The 18,794-nt window shown below is 47.7% G+C and overlaps 1 protein-coding gene across 1 annotated transcript in view; it reads right to left on the bottom strand.

Annotated features, from left to right (window-relative positions):
• The window catches only part of LOC116853040 (epidermal growth factor receptor), a 136,940-nt gene that overhangs the window by 75,256 nt on the left and 42,890 nt on the right, over positions 1-18,794 (bottom strand). Inside the window, exon 2 of the mRNA XM_032833897.1 lies at positions 1,699-2,397. The gene's annotated coding sequence lies outside the window, so the exon portion shown is untranslated. The remainder of the gene's footprint in view (positions 1-1,698; positions 2,398-18,794) is intronic.

The following is an 18,794-nucleotide window of genomic DNA, read 5'->3' on the forward strand; positions in this document are numbered from 1 at the left end:
AAATGCGGTGTTTCAGCGCGTCGGGAGTGTATATGCGAGAGACAGAGAGGGAGACAGATATCAGGGCACGGATTCCTGATTCGGGAGATGACGTATAATATAAGCACGTGAGACGCGCGTTTAGAGCCGGATAATGTAACTGTCCGATCTGAAATACCGACTAGACGATCGCGTCCATCTAAAGCACGACGGAAAGCAGTGAAACGAATAACTTCTTGAGTATACATGTATAACAGGACGTTCCGAACTGTTACATAACTCGAGTAAAAGTACTCGACGACGACGACGACGAAACAGGTTCGCGCAGGGAGCGCACCGGCTGTCGCTTCGAGCGTCCGAGCGTCTAGCTTGAATTATCGGCTTGGTCGGAGCTTATCGAATAACCGCACGCGGCGCGATATAAATTATCATTCGTTATTATAGGTCGTTAATTACGGCCGCGCCGCGGGTGCCGCGATTTTCCTCGGTCGGCGCCGCGCCGCGCCGCGCGCCCAGAAGAAGACGCGAGGCCCGCGCAATAGAGTGCGAATTAGAGTGGACTCCCCGTAGCCCGGGGTGCGCCTTTCGAAAGGGAAGACCGGCCGAGTGGGGTCCGTCGGTTGGTCGGTTTCTCTCGCAGATAATAACGATCATTCCCAATCGGGCCCGTCCCGCCTTATCGAACCACGGCGAGCGGAAGGACGAGGAGGAGAAGCAGGAGAAGCGAAAAGTAACGAAGCTCGCAACAGCCGACCATTACAGGTCGCCTGAGCCATTACCCGAGCGAGCTTTCGAGCTGCGCGTCGGACAGTGTTGTAAAACAGCACCTGAGTGGTATTCGCCGTTATTATCCACCGCGAGGTACGTAAGCGCGATCACGTAGGTGATTCGCGTAGACGATTCGTGCGAATGAAGAGCGCGACGTCGTCAATGGAGGTTTGTACTTCAGTTCGCCCTCTTCGCCCTTTTGATCGTAGCTCGAGCTTCGAGAGTTGAGAGGTCGAAAAATGCAACCGATACGTTTCGCCGTTCCTTTGGCAAATACATGGACTAAGCGCGTTCTTTATCGTGGGACCTCGAGATATTCGCGTTCGACATTATTTCCTTACAATATATCTATGGAGAGATGTGAGTGGAGAAGGAAGGTGAGTTCGAGGGAAATAATTGCGCGATCAGCGTGACATCGCGCTGGGGTCTCGCGATCGTAAATCAAGTCTACGGCGAATGCAATAGTGAACGCAATGATGCCGGACCTATCGCATGCTGCTGGAAATGCCTCGAAACGAGGTCGATCGAGCGAACTCGATAAATTACGCGCGATCAGGAAGGACAAGAAGAACGGAATTGAAGCACCATTCGCGGAGGCCTCATGACGCCGAGTCATAAATCAAGGAATGTAAGAAGCAACGAGATCTCTCGAGCACGCGAAAAAGAGCTTGCTCCGCAAATTCGTTATCCCGTAAAATTGCGTCTCCTACGTCGGTTGATGTATTGTTACGAGAACATAAAACGCACGCCTGCGTCACAATAAATACTTTCGATGACAGATTCTTTTGCTTCGTCGTGATCGTCGCGTTGCTCGCGAACGAGCGCATAGAGCGCGAAATTGCCGATATCGCAGGCCCCACTCGAGCCTCGTTTAAATTCAATCCCCGAAATTTGCATTTAATTGCCGCGCGCGAATAACGCGTGTCATACGAAATAAAAGTGATCACTCACCGGCCGGCTGTTATCCATCCATCCATAGCTGCGTGTAGCACAGTCAATCACCGGTCGAGCGCCGATCACGTAACTCGGACGTGTCCCCGGTCCAGCGGGCTCTCGCGCCAACCCTGAGAATAAATTGCATCCCTGCCACGCATGAGGGACCCAGAGGCGACGAACGTGTGTCGCGAGTAAAGCGTTCCAAATTGTTCCTTCGGGGTGACATTACGGTCGTCAAGGGCGATAGCGAGATATTGGCTACAACGGCCGGGCGCGCGCGCGTAATAATCTTTGCATCAGATCGCGACACACGCGAGAAATACGGCAGAAAATTACGCAAGCGATAATCCGGCCGTACCTGCCGATCTCTGACGGATACGAGATGCGGAGATACTTCGAAATCGCTCGTGCATTTTCGCAAGATAAGACGCGAGATAGGACGCGAATACTGCGCATCCTAGGCAGCGTTTGCGTCGCAAACGTGGTTCTTGACTTTCAGACGCGTATAAGTCGTAATATACACGGCCACTGACGATGCTGACTGGGTCAAAATAATTGCGACGCCGTGAACGAATATCGAGTGTACTCCCGGTTAGATTGGCCCGATGAAATTTTGAAAGGGTTGAAAGGGAGAAAGGAGGTGCGCGTTTGATCATCGCGACAGGCGAGTGTCGATCATGCGCGGCAGAGATGCTCGTTCTCTTTCTCACAGATCTGAAAATAATCCACAGTTTAATGCATTCCGAAATATCATCGCTTCCACGCAGCGGCCCTGCCGATAATCGCCGTATCGAGTTCGCCGAGGAGAGAACACGTTTCACGTGTTCAGCGAGGATGCATAAAAAAATCAATACATAATAATATACGTAATTGGCAGGTCCGGGAGATCCTCCCTCAAAGAGCGAGCTTGTACGCCGTGCGGCCCGTTCTCGCGCTCGTTCGAACGGAAGTTATCGTTCGGCTGCTTGATTCGCGACTTTAACGTATCCTTGTTAATCGTCCTCGCTATTACGCCCGCGGTGAGGCGGCGTAAAAATCGCTCGCGGCTGCCTTAATTAAGACAAGAACTCGTCGCCGCGAGAATCCTCATTGCCGGATTACGGATAACAAGTCGATATTGCCGTCTATTATCCCTTTTTTCCCGTTCCGAAGAATCCTGAATATTCCCTGTGCGTACAGCCAGTGTGCCAAAGATAAACAGGATTCTCGATTAAAACAAAAATGTCTCTCCCGCCGGGGCTTCCAATGCCGCGGAGTCTTCTCTCCTTCTCTCAAGAACAAGAGGAGAGCGGGAGAGGGAGAGAGCAACTCTCTCGCAGCATCTGCCAGGTTCCAGGATAATTATTTACGTCAGATAGGATCTCGACTGGGGGTTCCACCGGCGGGAAACAAAAGAATTCTCCATCGGCGAGGATGCTAACTAGGTAGCGGGAAGAGAAGGAAGGTCCTAAAAGGATGCATCCATGCGTTCTATTCCTTTTCCTATCGGCGACATTTAGCCATATCTCTCGACGAGGATTTCGGGGACGGAAGGTCGCCGCGAGGTCCTAAGAATCTGTCCTTTCTCGGAGCCCTTGCAGATTTGAGGAAGGATCGTGAAACGGACGCTCTCCGAGATTTATCTCTCGTCCTCCTCGGCGCGAAACTCGATCGGCGGATACCTTACGCTACGTTATTCCTTACTTTACTGAACCTTGGGTGAACAATTCTCTGCGCCGTTGATGAAAGTTGCAGGTGAAAGGTCATTCAATTCAATCATCGCATGTGAACTTGAAAAATGCCTCATCAACGGTCGTTCACCCGCGGTCGTGTATGCAAATAACCAAGGCACTTCCTTGCGAGCATCGGTGGTTAATATTGGCGTTCTTTCGCGAAAGAAGCCTCGTCCCGAAGATTAATGAAGAATTATTCACCGAGAGGAGAGAACGAGCGCTTTGTGCGCGCTCACGTCGTGCGTAAACTTCGTTCGCCGAGCGCGACGTGCGCGTGAACGGGCAGTAAAGCTGTCACCGGGATAGACCCGTAGATAAATACTTCTTACGGCACCAGGCCGTTGTAAACAATGTTGCTGCGAGTGAGCTTGATAATTGAGGCGGTTGTTCACCGAGTCGTAATACCACGAGTGGCCCTACGAAGGGCCCTCGTTGTGGCGAACGGCGCGTCCGTCGCTATAAACGCGCACGAAATCGCGCGCGCCTATCGCCACGACGCGCCCTAGTCACGTTTACATCGCGTTCGAAAGTCGTAACAAACAACGAGGACGTCGTGAAATCGTGTGACACTCGTCAATCCGATGCCATTTTCCTCAAAAATTTCCACGAAAATCCACCGACTATCTTATATTCCATTATTATCCAGCACTGACATCTAAAAACTTGTTTTGTAAACTCATCTCCAACGGTTTTACTTTCGATTTTTTCCTCCTTCCACATATTAAATCTCCGTACTGAATCTTGAGAGGAAATAAAAAGAGTTATGGGTGGACACAATACTTTCGGCTGACGCGTCTGAATAACATTACGGCCGACTATTTTCGGTGCGGCGCGTTCAGGGGGAAAAAACATATTCCTCGGGTAAAAGCGGTCCACCAACGGCGAATAATCCGCTTTTATGAATATTTAACGTTACACTGGTGGTTTGAAAAATCTCGATACACGCGTCCGTAGACGGAATATAATATTCCGGAATATCCAGTATTACCAGTAGCGCGGAATACTGGCGCCACACGCGATTATGAATACCAAAGTCGGTATTTACGTTTATGTAACGCGAGTAATCTCTTAATTGCTGTAAAGCTAATGATCTGATCACCAGCTCCGAGCAACGTTGCCTGAAGCGAACTGGCCGGCTTGAGAGAGATCCCGAGGGAGATAAGTGTCACAAATTCGAGATAAACGATAAACACGACAAATAATAATGGTAAACAGTAAATATCTTTTCTCCATATTCCAAATTCCCGTCGCGTTGGCGCATCTTTTCAGATTATTTCGCGCGATCGCGCGACACGTGAAAGAAAATGTAAATTTGATCTTTCGGGAAAATGCGTGATCCTGAAGGGAGCATATTTAAGGAATGTTAAGCGGTGGCGCCGACAGGACGACGTTTAGAAACGAATCCGAGTAGCCGAATGCCCGCTTCTGCGACCGAGAAGAGCGGTAGTTCTCGGTCGCTCCGCTCTCAGCGTGCGGTGAGTCCCAGGTTGTAAAACAACTTGTAAAACGCGCGAGCGAGACGCGTCCTGTCAGCCCGGGTTTTGCGGCGGGTCCTAATCTGCCCGGCAAATCTATCGAGCGACCCGTCGTGCCGTCGTGGAGAAAACGGCAGATTATACTTCGCGGCGGGAACAATAAATAAACGAGAGCGCCCGCGCGCCGTTCGATGGAACAACAGTGGACAATTTTGCATTCGAATGAACGCTGTCAGTCGCTGTGCTACGTGCCAATCGCGTATATTGGTGCGATACACGGTAGTGCGTGTCACACAAGTTGATTTACCGGACGTTGTTCTTCTGAAAAAAACGACTCAGAATTCGTTATTGGGACAAATGTAAGAAACGTCGGTCGGTTAGGCGAAAGGAGCGGCAATGAACATTTCCATCGTTAGCGAGCTATGAGCGTTCAATTACAGAGCGTTCCAGATTCCTCGCGTTTCCTTTCATCCACGGAATTCGCGGATTCCGGAATATTGACCGACAATTTCGCGTAACGACGTACCCGAGGTAACAGAAAACGCGGCAGATCTGAACGGTCTCGTGAACATCGCTTTACGCTGGCATTCGTTCAGTGAAGATATGCAAATTATGCCGTAATATTTATACAACGGGAGTTTTTCCTCCGTTCTTGATAGATGCGCTCCAACACACACACACACATGGGATACCTTACCAGCGAGATCTCGTGTCAATCTCGGCTCGACACGTGTACCCATCCGTTAATCTACCCTCCTGATCTCTCAACGCTTCGAGGAAAATGGTTACGCGCTTGCTCACATGGTTGCTCACGTGGTGCAACGCAAGAGCGAGATGGTTGCACCCTCTTCCCCGAAAAGTGACCAACGACTATTATATTTTTAGTTTATACATATATCGTGCGCTCACGCTAACGAACTTCCCCGATGGTTATCTGCCGAGTCCGGTGCATTACCGCCCTTGAGCTCGACGACCGACTCCGGTAGAACCTGCCTCGTGGACTTACCTGAAACAGAAAAGAGGAGGAAGGTTTGGTTAATTCTCTCGTGCGTGTGCTGTATCAGCTTAGCTGAGGAAGGGACAAGAACCGGGAAGAAAAGACGCATTCAACGGCATTTAAGAAATATCTTTGGCGATTCTTTTGTTCTTTTCTGCGAACACAAATGGAGAGAAGATATTTCGTGAGGCGTCTTGAGGCTTATTCGGCGGGGACGCGGCCAAAAACGCGATTAACATTTGCGTCAGCTGTACGTTCGACCGGTGGCGAGTTCGGCCACATTAGTTCCCGTCGGAAGGACCAGCCGTCCTGGTCGGCTTACTAAAATAATTTATTGCATTTTCCCTCCCTTCCTCCTTTCTGCCGCGCCACCCACACTCGCACCGACGTGAGGATAAGCCGCGTTCTTCCGAGGTACTCAAGGAGTGCAACGCGCATTTGCATTCGCCACTCGTGGCGCGCATTTATTATACGGGGCGCGAAACGTGCGCCGCTGCTTCCTACCGCTCGCTTGCGAGTTACGTCGCAGAATGCATCCTTGGGCCGCGGGGTCGTATTTCCGAGTGTTTAGAGGGGCTTTAGAAGCACCCCCGAAGGCACGCGGAGACTGGACGTTAACGGTAATCGGTGGCTGCGAGGACCTCCGGCGGCGCGGCTTATTTCTCTCTCTCTCTCTCTCTCTCTCTCCTTCTTTCTTTCTCCTTCCTCCCCGAGAGAGACCGGTCGGGAATAAAATACTCCATCGGGCTCATTTCGGTCAGTGCCTCCTCCGACGTCCTTGCTATCTCCCGCCGCTAATGGATCCTGTCGATCTCTCGTTCCGAGCCTGCATTTGCGCTCTCGTATCGCTTCGTATCGCAGCGCGCACATTGCACGAAGTGGCCGGTCCGAGTGGCTCGGCAGGACGACAGGACGGTATCTCCTCGCCGAACTCTGCGGGAGGTGATCTTTTCTCAGCGAAGATTTATCAAGAACTAAAGGGCTTGGTGCGAGCCGTCTCGATTCATTGTCGAGTTCTGAGAGGAGTTGCGTCTAAAGGCAGGCGAAAATACATTCGCTGATGTGCCGTTAGACAATAGTCACTCTGCAGCCTCTTTCTCGCTCGTCTCTCGGGCTTTCTCGTCGCGGTATCAGGAAGATACTGGTGGCAACCGATTGGCGACAACCGTTCGTCGTCGGGAACGTCGAGCAGCTATCGTCGCTCGTCCTTCTTCGCAAGAGAACGAAGATCATCGGCAGCCATTCTACCGCTGTGTAGCTTCTTCCTCGCCTCCTCGTAAAGAGCATCTCTCAGTCCTCAGGATCAAGACACGAGACTTATAATTGCCCACTCGGCGAGCCCGACATTCCAGGCGCGTTAAAGTTTATCGCGGCTGAATCGCCGCATGCGCCATGACGCGCTCCTTTCTCCTTCGTCTTCATCATCGTCTTATTCTTCTTCGACTTCTCTGGCGTTGCCTTATCGTCGGCCGGGGTTCTCGTCTCGCCGAAGAAAGAGGAGATATCAGAGGAGATCTCGTCGGAGGATTATCGGGATATGGTTATCCTGCGAGAGGGTTTCAGTGCGCGGTCGGTTTAACGTCCTTTTGGGCGCGTTCGCGGAATCCATTTCAAGCGCGTTATGGTCATGACGTAAAAACTCTAGAAGGGAAATAACACAGACGTTACGTCGTAGACACTCGATCCAGAGTCGAGAAACGTTCGCCGCGATTTGATTACTCTTACTGGAGGGACGAGATAAAACGCGAGAAATAAGGATAACTAGTAAATGAGACAAGCCCCGTCGTTCTCTGACGTGCTCTTTCTCTTTCAATCGATCGCCTACGTGTGGCCATTACATGCGTCGTTTACATGGGTCGTCTAGAGGCCGCGTCGGCTCGCCTCTAATTAGAATAATTAACAAAGGTGCCCGACTGTGGATGATCGTTTCCCGTCCATTATTCCACGTCGTTATACCACTCGGTAACCCCCGCTTTTGCGTAAACGTACGCGTTATCCACCTTTGGATCAAGCGGCAGGACGAAAACAGCCTTTAAAGATTCGTCCGCGGGAGGGCGGCGGCAAAAAGGACGACAGGATCGAAGGGAGGGGAATCGTGGTGTGTCGAGAGGCGATCGGTGCCGCATTCTACCGTCATGTCGCATGCAAATATGCCCGGGGAACTGTTGGTCCCAGGTGGCAGGACGCTCTCGTCCTTGCCATTTCACTCCCGTCCTCCGGACGGTTTCTCTAGCCCGTGGAGTAATTAATTTGAAATGCTAACCCGCCTTTTTGTGCGTCCTACGTCGAAGGAACCGTCCGAGGGACCTGCCGTGGACCATCTCCAGCGTTTATGGACGTTCGTCTTCGAGATACTCAGCGCAACGTCGTCGAGGTGACATTTACTGTGCACAGTCGATTCGTGAGTAATTGCGAGACGATTAGTCTTTATGTAATGTTACAAAAGATGAACAGAAACCGAATTCGCTCGAAAAGCCGGACTTCCCCAAACAAATCATATCCTCTTCGACAACGAGCCGAAATCACAATCACCCTAGAAGCGGAATATTTAGTGACACGTAATTTCGTTCTGCTCTGTTGCGCACAATGTGAGAACTTTACCACCAGCGTCCACGTCCACGTATCGTATGAATAAATGCGGTTCAAATTGATCGACCTCGAGCGATCTGGTAAACACGGGCAACCTGATCCGGTGATAAATGACCGATTCAAATCGTCCATGCCCGAATAAACACCGGAGACCGTGCCTGCTGTTTCTCCAAAACTCGCGCAAACAACCCAGGTTGCAACACGGGGAACCGTGTTCTTTCGTCGGTTCTCTCCCACGGCAATTTTTCGCAAACACGAAGAGCTCGCGAACAGAGCTCGAACGGCGAATAAATACGTTAAGAACGCGCGGCGAACGTGCATTCGTTGCGGCCTCCCTCGCGAGTAAATCGACGTTCGATCGCGATAATAGTTTCGCAGTTAATATTACTCGTGGACCGTGCATCAGGCAGATACGATATCGCATGAGTCAGCCATTGTTGTCCTGAAAAGTACCGATCCGGCTTGCCCTTACCTTACCGACGCTGGACCACCGTCGACCTTCGAAGATCGAATGGGAGATCGAACCCGAAGAAACGGCGCGGCAAAAGCCGACCTGACGAGCATGATGGCGACTTCTTCGCGGGTATCGTATTAGGAGATGCGTCCGATCCCACGCCGAGATACGACTGATGCATCGAAAGCGATGACCCGGCGGAAATTCGTTAATGAATATGCGAAGCGCCGTATATAATTAAAACGCCGAGATTTCATCTTGCTCGTTTGTGCCACGGACACTCTCGTGTAATGGCCGGGAGATTATTAATCAAATTAGAAGGTGAAATATATCACGATGTGAATACAATGGAAAAGAAAAAAAGCGTACTCGACTTTCCTCTCGATGCTTTGTTCCGAAGAGAGAGGGGAAATGATTAATTTTTGCCAATTATACGTACACAGAAGAATAATTTACCGCCGCATGGTTTGGTGATAATGCATTTGTCGCTGTAATGAAAGATTCGCCGCTGCGACTGAAATCTTTGCTGCTACATCGGTTTCACAGCTGAGTATGTGTCTACTGGCAGTTACACTTTTAGGTATCCATACGTTGCAACGAGATTCAGCTGTCTCACACAGACTCCATGTGCACTGAGAGAAAACTACTTGAGAATTTGTTTGAGGGATAAAAATTTACTTCACACAGCGAGATAAACTTTATATCTCACTAATAAACTTCCGAGTATTTTCTTCTCGCTCTTAATCTGTTAAATCTCCAAGATACGATATCGCGAGACGGAAGATATTAAACATCAGCTCGCAGGGATTTTATACTCCGAATATCGAGTGGTATATTCTCATAAAAATTGCAGTATGCGCGTTGCACTTGACACGCGTGAGAAATCGGATGCCACAAGATAAATTAACAATCATGGAAAATACAGGTTTATCTCACGTCGCGTTTTCATCCCCGATCGTCTTTCGTGCACGAGCGATTACTACTCAAGAGGTGTGTACGCAGAGTGGGGCGCATAAATAACTAACCGATATACACACACGTAGTACGGGAGAGGCGGATTACGTGACCTAGTAGCAGTATATCGATAGTCGGGGGAGGGGCCGTACAACGGATTACCTCACCGCACAATGCGACAGTTGTTTTTCCTCTCGCTCCTAACTTCTCCGGTTCGCGTCTAACGCAACCGCCCAACAATGAGCCTAAGCACGATCCGCGCGCGTGTGCGATATTATTGTTTATATCGCGCGTGATTCGCGCGGTCGACCGCGTTCCGAATACACAAATGCTCCAAATTAAACGGGACACTTTTCTCGAGCGCCTTAAACAGCCGCACGTAGCGCTCTCTTTTTCTCCGTATCCTATTTGTTCCGCATATTATACAGGCGGTCGAGTGGCGATGTGTACCTCTCCTTCGTTCGAACGATATAACGAATGCGCGATTTCACATCGCACTCCCGCAAAGAGACTGCAGAGGGCAATCTCGCTGAAAGAACAATGCAATCGAGAAGCCACGACTTCGAACCGCGGTTCGATGTCTTCGGGAAAGATTTAGTTCCGAGAACAACAATGGAGCCAGCTCGCTCACCCGGTATAGCAGCTGCGGCTCGTGAGCGTCTCTCTCTCTCTCTCTCTTTTTCTCTCTCTCTCCCGGAGCAGCCTTGGAGCCGTGGTTATGATGTTCTTGTTATTAATTTGTTTTGCGCGCTACCCGCAACACGTCGTGCGGAAACCAGTTTCTTAAGACGTATAGGATTACCGCGCAGCGCGACCTGAGGAACCTACCGACAGCTTTCGGACGAGTAACGCCACGGCGAAAGCTCGGGACGGTTCTCGAGGCGGCTCGGAAATCTCGCTTATCCCTCTCAATCTCGAAACCTGTTTCGGATTTTGGGTGGGACGTTTCGCGTCCGACCCGGGGAGTATAGTCTCACGAGAAGATTCCGCATCGCAATTAAAAGCGGCGGATGACCCAATGAATCGCGCGCATTTAGCGACCGCAGTGTCCCCGATATCCGACTGGCCGGAATCCATGGCGGCCGCGTCGCCGAGAGCCTCCGCGACGGGTAATAATAATTCAAACTTTTCCACGAATGTCGCGCGCATCCTTCAACCACCTTCATCCACCTGTCGCGGTCCCGAAACTGGCCGAACCGACGACGTTCGTCCGAAAATAGCACTCGAGTAGATGCCGTAAGGATCGCGCTCGAAAAAAAGAGAAGGACGAAAATACCACCATGTAAATCGAGAGCTCGAAGAAGTACCGTGTAAATCGCGCGACAAAGCCCGACGACTAGAGAAAACGTCTTTCGCGCCGGATTACGTCGCGCTCGGCCAATGACTCTCGCTTCCTTAAAATAATGTCGACGCGATTTTTCAAGCGCGGCTCATTCAGCTGGGACCGGCCGGAACTAATTGACGAATAGCGAGCGCCTCGAGGAAAAAATGGGCAAACTGTAACGCGCGCGCGCGCCTATGAATGTGAGCAGTTTTTGAAGTCGGGATTCTCGGGCGATATTGTGTGAAAAGAACGCGAGAGAGAGAGAGAGAGGGGGGGGGGAGGAGAGAGCTCTCTCAGAGAAATACTCGCGCAGTGCACAATAGAATATATAGAACGCGTCTCGCGAGAGCGCAGGATGGACGCGGGAAGATCCTCGAAAGAAATAGCTGTCATCCGTGTCGGCCGTCGTTCCCGTTATCTTCGCTTATTCCACTTGCTCTCTCGCGCCAGCCGAGTTGACGAGAAGAAAAGACGAGGCTTTGGACTATGTCGGGGCTACGGAGAATATGAACGCGGCGGGGTAACAAATGCGCGCGGTGCCCGACGGTGTAACGACTAGAATCCCAACGAGAAAGGATTCGTGGACTTGCGAACGTGCAGGTCTCGGAATAAGTTTAACGCGTTGAATAATGCGTAAAAACTTACGTAATAAATGATCGATTTATTCCGAGAAGAAAAATACGATATACTCGCACAATTCCTTAAATAAAACAAATTCGAGCTCTACGGTAAATTACCGTGGAACGCAGCGCGCTGTTCAAACGACTAATGCTTTTCACGGTATAAAGCAATAAAAGATAAACCAATGCCTGGACGCTAGAAACACTCGGGACATTCTTATTGTTTTGGTTTTTAAGTACCAATATTACAACTTTCAACGTAAAATGTATGTATATACTCAATATATGTATATAATTCTCAATTGAAAGTTTAAATATTCGTGTTTAAAGACCAAAGCAATAAGAATGTTCAGAGTTAGGTTATCAATGTTATCAGTGTTCAGGTATCGATACTTTTACCTTAACGAGTCAAATTCGAAAGGCTGTAGAAGGAAAGGCACTCAGGTGTCGACGCGAGTGGCGGGACACGCGTTAAAATGTGTTTCTGGATATGTTTTCGCGACATGGCTGATCGATCGCGTCGTGCCCCGACCGTCTCCTTCGTGGGCCCCGTTCGCGGCGATTATAAAGACAAGCCTGGAACGCGCTCGCGCGCACAAAAACCTTAAAAGGCTTAAAGACTACAAATCCGGACCGTGATGCACGAGGGAGCCGTGCGTCGGTCTTTAGCCATTATTTATGAATTTGGTGCGCCGAAAAAGGCCACGGCCACCGCCGCCGTCGCCGACGTCGTCGTCGTCGTCGTCGTCGTGGTCAGACCGCGGGCCGGAGCGAGGCGCGCTCTACGGATTTCAAATCGATCCGCGAGCCGGATAAAATATTTTATGGAGAATGCGCTTTAATGGCCCTTACGGCGGACGGGGTCCCTTCACGTCTGCGTTGATTTGTAGTCAACGTGGACGGCGCGGAGAGCTTATCGATTGCCCCCGAGTAGCTCCTCGTTCTTCGGCCGGACCTCGGCAGATCGCGATATCGCGACCCGTTTGCAGTTCGCGAGCGAGCGAGCAAACGCACGTACGAACAAACGGACGAATGAATCGGGGGAATTTTAGGATTTCGTGCAGCTGCATCTTTCTCGATGCATCACCTCCCCCATCGTGGGTTATTGCGCGGAAAAAATGTTTAGATGTTTGGATTAATTAGTTTCTAATAAAGTGTGAACCAGACAGGAAAATTCTGCCAACTTCAATGGGATTTCTGGTTCGTTCATATTTTTTCTAGAAATTTGCTTAATCCAACTAAACTTCTTCCGTATAGAAAAGACGACTTGAGGACTGTATTTTTATAGTCTAATTTAATATTTAAAATCGTCTTAAGTTTCTTTTCAGATGCTTTATAGCCGATGAAACCGTCCGTGTAGCATCTAAGGATGAACTTAAGATGATCTTAAATGTAAGGTTTGACTATAAATACTGCCTTAAAACCACGAGCAATGAATCAGGTATAACTCAGACGTAAAAGCGCTTCGGTGTTCTAACTTGAGTCATTTTTATTCGTCGTTAGGATGAGACGTACTTTGGGGTCTCAAGGTAGAAAGTCTCCGAGACCGGGCTACCGAACGTTTTAATCAGGAACAAGCTGAAGAAACCGTCAATTAGTTGGGAGGCGAATCCGAAATATCACAAATATCAGCCGTGACGAAAACGCGACAGCCGTTTAGGGAAACGCCATTGGCGTGAGTGGAAGCGCCTGCCGTTCCTCGTATCGGGATTACTTCGTCGATCGCGATAATACTTTATGGGACACTACGGATGATATTACGCCACCGTGTTGCCACAGGGATCTCGATTTAATTTAAGGTGCACCGTAATGTTCCTCGCCTTCTCACGTGGGCGTTCGCGCGCGTGCTATGACCGCGTGGTCGATGGTCTCTCTGTGTCTCTGGTCGTGGACGCTATTATACTTTTGAATTCGTTTACACTGAAAAGAAACCACGGCGCGCGTACCTTCCTTCTCAGGCTCGGCGGTATTAATCCGACCGTTCGTAGCCGTCAAGGCGATTCTACTTGAGATTAATCAACGCGCAACTGGACCGACTTTCGAGGAGATTAGGATCTGAACGTCGCGTTTGGATTCGGTGGCATTTATTAATATCACCTGTCGTTGTCGTCGGTGAGAAACGTAGCGCGGAAAAGAAAAAATCCGACTTGAAGTCAATTAAATCTTTGTCGCTTGTTCTTCACACTCGTCTGCGCGTACATTCGATAGAGGATCGATGAAAAAGAAGAAAGAAAAAAAAAACTATGGAGGATAAATCGATCAAGGAGCAAAACGTTCGTCTCACTGTAAATTTCGAGGGGCATTTGAAGTTTGTGGTATCGCGACCACGCACCACTTGTGGTGGCTCACTGCAACGTGCAGCGAGCGGCGATTAAAGCTGCCTCGCCGTCATAATTCGCGCGCTTGCAAATCGCCGCGCACCGAGCCCATTAATCGCCACCCCGCGATAAACGTGTATTCCCCGGCCGTTAGCGATTCCACCCTCTTCATAAATAAGCCCCCTCTTTACGATTCAAGGGGCTGTTTACCGCGAGGGCAGCGAGAGGAGTCCATCGATCGCGATCGAGTGCTTCGCTTGCACGATGCCACGCAGAACCGCGCGTCTCGCCAGGCGCTACCGGTCCATATTAATTGCTTTCATAATTTAGACCGAGCGTAAGCACGTATCATCGTGACTCCACTTCCCGACTGCGATCCCGCTCGTGCTCGAAATAATAAACGACGTGACGAGCGCGCACGTGAAAAGTCTCACGCAACGCCGCGAGTGAACGCCGATGATGATTCGGCCCGATTACGAGTTATAAGTCTGGATAACGGAATAGTCTGGCTCGAGAGAGATCGGATCGAGTGTTTTTTAACTAGTTATGCGCACGGAAAAATATGTATCGTATTCGAGCCAATGTTATGTTTCAAGTGTTTTATAAAGTTTATATATATTCGCGAATCTATCACAAGTATCAAATATTTATTCAAAATACACTCTGAATCCTAGTAAGTTTATCATTTCAATCGTGAATATTAAATTGAAACAAAAATTGCTTATTACATAGAACTCTTTCTTCGATTAAGTTTTATAATATTTTTGAAAACAGAATGAATTTTTTTTTCAGAACAACTTGTGATGAGCATATTTCACGACTATTATCAAGGAAATATTATTTGTTGAATATAACTTCAAAGGAAAATAAACTGAGTAATCGTTCTTCTTAGCAGTAGAGTTATATTTTTTAGTGTGCCAGGTTATTTCCGCAAAAAAATATAATTTCTACGTATCAAACGTTGTTAGAGCTTCTTATGCTTATTCAGTCATAGAAGATGAAAGTTTTAGAAAATGACGAAAACGAGGTGTTTTTCACGGAGCTCACCGGTCATGCTTTACTCTCTCGAGATTGAATAAATCCCCGACGGCACGAGCCACGTATCGCGGGTAATATCTGGATCGGAATTAATTCCCCGTCCAGCTCGTTAATCCCGGAATATGCCGTGAACGTGGTCGAGGTCGATGTACCTTCGACGATCTTCGCGGGTAGTCTCTAATGGAGATTTATTATTCCAGCGAGGCCTCCGCTATTGTTACGGAGTCTGGCTGATTCGTATCCGATCCTTCTTGCGCTGGTAATTACCGAAATCTTTTTACGCACGGGAACTGCCGGATCTTTTACTAATGAGCGAGCTCGCGAAAACGATCGTTTATCTCAATTATCAACGAATATCACGACGTTGAACACGTATCCGGGACACGATACGCATACGATTTATAAACAAAAAAAATATTTTATACAGCATAAGGGAGAAGATAAGCTTCCAAACGATTTTCTGAATGATCGCATGTTGCCTCAGAGAATTCGCGACGTCGCATGTGTATCCATCGAGTGGCACGTTTTTCTTTCACGGAAATATATTGCAGGTGCCGCTCGAAGGTCTCTCACGCGCGGTCGCAACTTGACTTTGCAAATTTCTACGCACGGCCAACGAGGTGACTTGAAATATCAAGCGAGATTACGATTTCGCGGTTATCTTCGGGCGAGACTGGAGGTGTCTGCCAAATATTAGCACAGCCGGTGCAGCTGCCGTTGGTGAGTGCGCTTCCACCTCTCCGATTGGCTAGAGTCCCGTATTTATTGGCACTCCGTGGCCTTCTAAATAAAAAGGTAATGAGAAAGTAACGGGGTATATCGCGCACACACAAAACTTAGGTCTCATAAAGGAGTTGCATGGCTACGTTTCAAGAGCTACATACATCGTGTTGATCTTCTGATACGAGACGAGACGAGACGGAATATCGGGCGGAGATTAGATAAATTTCGTGTTATTTTTCAGGCCGTGTGTGTTAATTCGTTGGGCAAATAGCGCCTAATCCTTGTCAAAGTACGAACCTCCATGTAAATTTCCACCGACTGCGCGATTTGTCGTTCGCGCTTTGCATAATTTCGATACGGGGGAGCACGGAAGTGATCGCGAAGTGATCGCAATGTGGTCAACTCGTCGCTCTCCACGCATTTGATTTGCAGAATGGTTTTCCGGATCGAGATTGGGACAAGCGAGACAGCATACGCGAATAAGGCCGTATCGTGCAATAATCTTCCGCAGCGAATCAATCATTCGCGGCTCTCGAGCGCTTGTAATTGCCATGTATCATTCATCATCAGTCCTAGCAACTGAAACACGTCGATACCATTCGACGGAGAAACGACGGCCGCGGCGCATCAGTCAAATTCAACCTGACGGAAACAATCTTCTGACGCGACGGCGCATAATTATCAAGCGAGGAGCCGCAACGTCGATACGAATCGTGATGGACGCTAGAATGGATCGCGTGTGCATACGTCCCGAAAAATAATGACGCTGGCATATGGTATTTTCCGCATATAGAACTCTCGGAGGCGATCCGTCCTTTGCCAGAATTAATTACGGACCGACGGCCATAATTGCACAGTTATTCGATGTTAAAATATAGAGAGACGTCTAAATGAATTACTCAGACTTTCAATTAAATGAAAATTTTGTCGTCTCTTAGGCGAATTGACAGAATTTTAATTTTTAATTTTCAATGTAGAGAGCTGTGTCTCTAAATGACTCAGACTTTGGAGAGACTTTCAATTAAATAAAAAATTCGTCGTCTCTTAAGTGAAGTCGAATTAACAGAATTTTAATTTTCAACTTTGACATTTGCTTTTCGTACTGTATGTGATTTTAATATTTCACAATTATTCGACGTTAAAATGTAAAGAGCTCTCCTTCACTCTTTTAAATGAATGACTTCGACAAGGCCATTAATTAAATAAAAATTTCGTTATCTCGTGAGTCGAATTAATAAAATTTCAATTTTCGACCGTAATATTTCATACTAAATTGATTTTTATTTGATTTAATTTCGTGCATAGTCAATGAATAATGAAGAAGCGCGTGCTTCCTGAAGCATTCCTTAATAAGAAGATCGTCTTAAAAAATTCAATAGAAAATACCATAGTCATGCTGAGTTTCCGGGACACTGTATATGACATGATGGATTTCGTAAGAGCACGGTACCGTTGCGGGAGGCTCATTTGTCGGTAAAATTGATTAGAGTTAGGAAATCAGCGCCACGGGAGCGTCAATCAAGCCGGGCACGCTTTTATCACCTCGCTGAACCCACGCATTCACTCTCTTCCTTCTCGTGCTCCATAATGCTCTGCTAAGAACGGCACGAGCATCAAACCACCAGGTAGAGTTTCGTGTTTCGACCAAGCATTATTATGCCTTTTTACGACTCAAACAACCTCTCCTCGAGATCTTCAATGTGGATTAGTCACAAGTAAACTTACCCAAAAGGTACATTCCGATTTCTTTCTAATTTGGCATAAGTGTAGAAGTACAAAAAATATTTAAGTTATATTTTTCTATTTTGACCCACTTTGAGTTTCACGAGCAGTTTATAGCTTTTTAATATTCTCACTTCTATCATTAACAAGTGCAACAAAAATGCGTAAGAAATAAAATTGAATACAAGATATAGGCGTTTTTTGTTTGTTGATTATAAATATGAAGTCAAATATGTAAAATTATTTGTATAAATAATAAAATGTTTAAACAAGACATGTAAAAAGTTGAGAAAAACTATTTATACAAATAATTTCTCGGTTTGGCCGAGTTTGACTAGTTTAACACAGATTTCAAATAGTTTGGATGGAATCTCGGCTAAAGAAATTTAGAATGGTTCGTGTCTCAGCTATGCCGATTTTGTTAAAATTTTAATTAAAATTGCCAGATTTCTCTTTCTCTCTCTCTCTCTCTCTCTCTCTCTCTCTCTCTCTCTCTCTCTCTCTCTCTCTCTCTCTCTCTCTCTCTCTCTCTCTCTCTCTCTCTCTCTCTCTCTCTATTTGGCCGAGATTCGAATCATTTTTGATTAATTTAGCACATATTTCAAATATTTCGGTTGGAATCTCGGCTAAAGAAATTTAAAATGGTTCGTTCTCAGTTATGCTGATTTTGTTAAAATTATTTAACCATATCTATTTATAAGCATCAAATCGAGCGATGCTTATGGAAGCAAATTGCTAATAGCTGTTTACTAAAAAATTTATATTTTCACAGTAAGCAAACGATCTTTTTTCGTTGACGTTACGTTATCTTGTAGATTTTTGTTTCTCGCGTGTTGTTTCTCGAAAGAATAAAAGTAACGGGGCGATATTTGAGAGAGGCGCGTTAGAAATTAGTTACGATATGTCACTGAGTAAATACTGTAGAGGCCGAAGTTGAGGAGAGCGTCTCTAGGCGACGTAGATCTTTTAATATTATCGCTATCGTATTTTTTCATTCGCGTTATCGTTGTTCTCGATTATGGCTGAGACGATAGCGTACTACGTTACCGTACTACGTCTCTACGACGTGTAGTACGACGATCAACAAAACGCGAGATTATTCGTCGCGCGGGAAAACTCATGGCGCAACAAAGAGAGAGAGAGAAAGAGAGAGAGAGAGAGAGAGAGAGAGAGAGAGAGAGAGAG

Source organism: Odontomachus brunneus, unplaced genomic scaffold (assembly GCF_010583005.1).
Source record: "Odontomachus brunneus isolate Ranch 3 - 2012 unplaced genomic scaffold, Obru_v1 Obru_scaffold_006, whole genome shotgun sequence".
Classification (NCBI taxonomy): Eukaryota; Metazoa; Arthropoda; class Insecta; order Hymenoptera; family Formicidae; genus Odontomachus; species Odontomachus brunneus.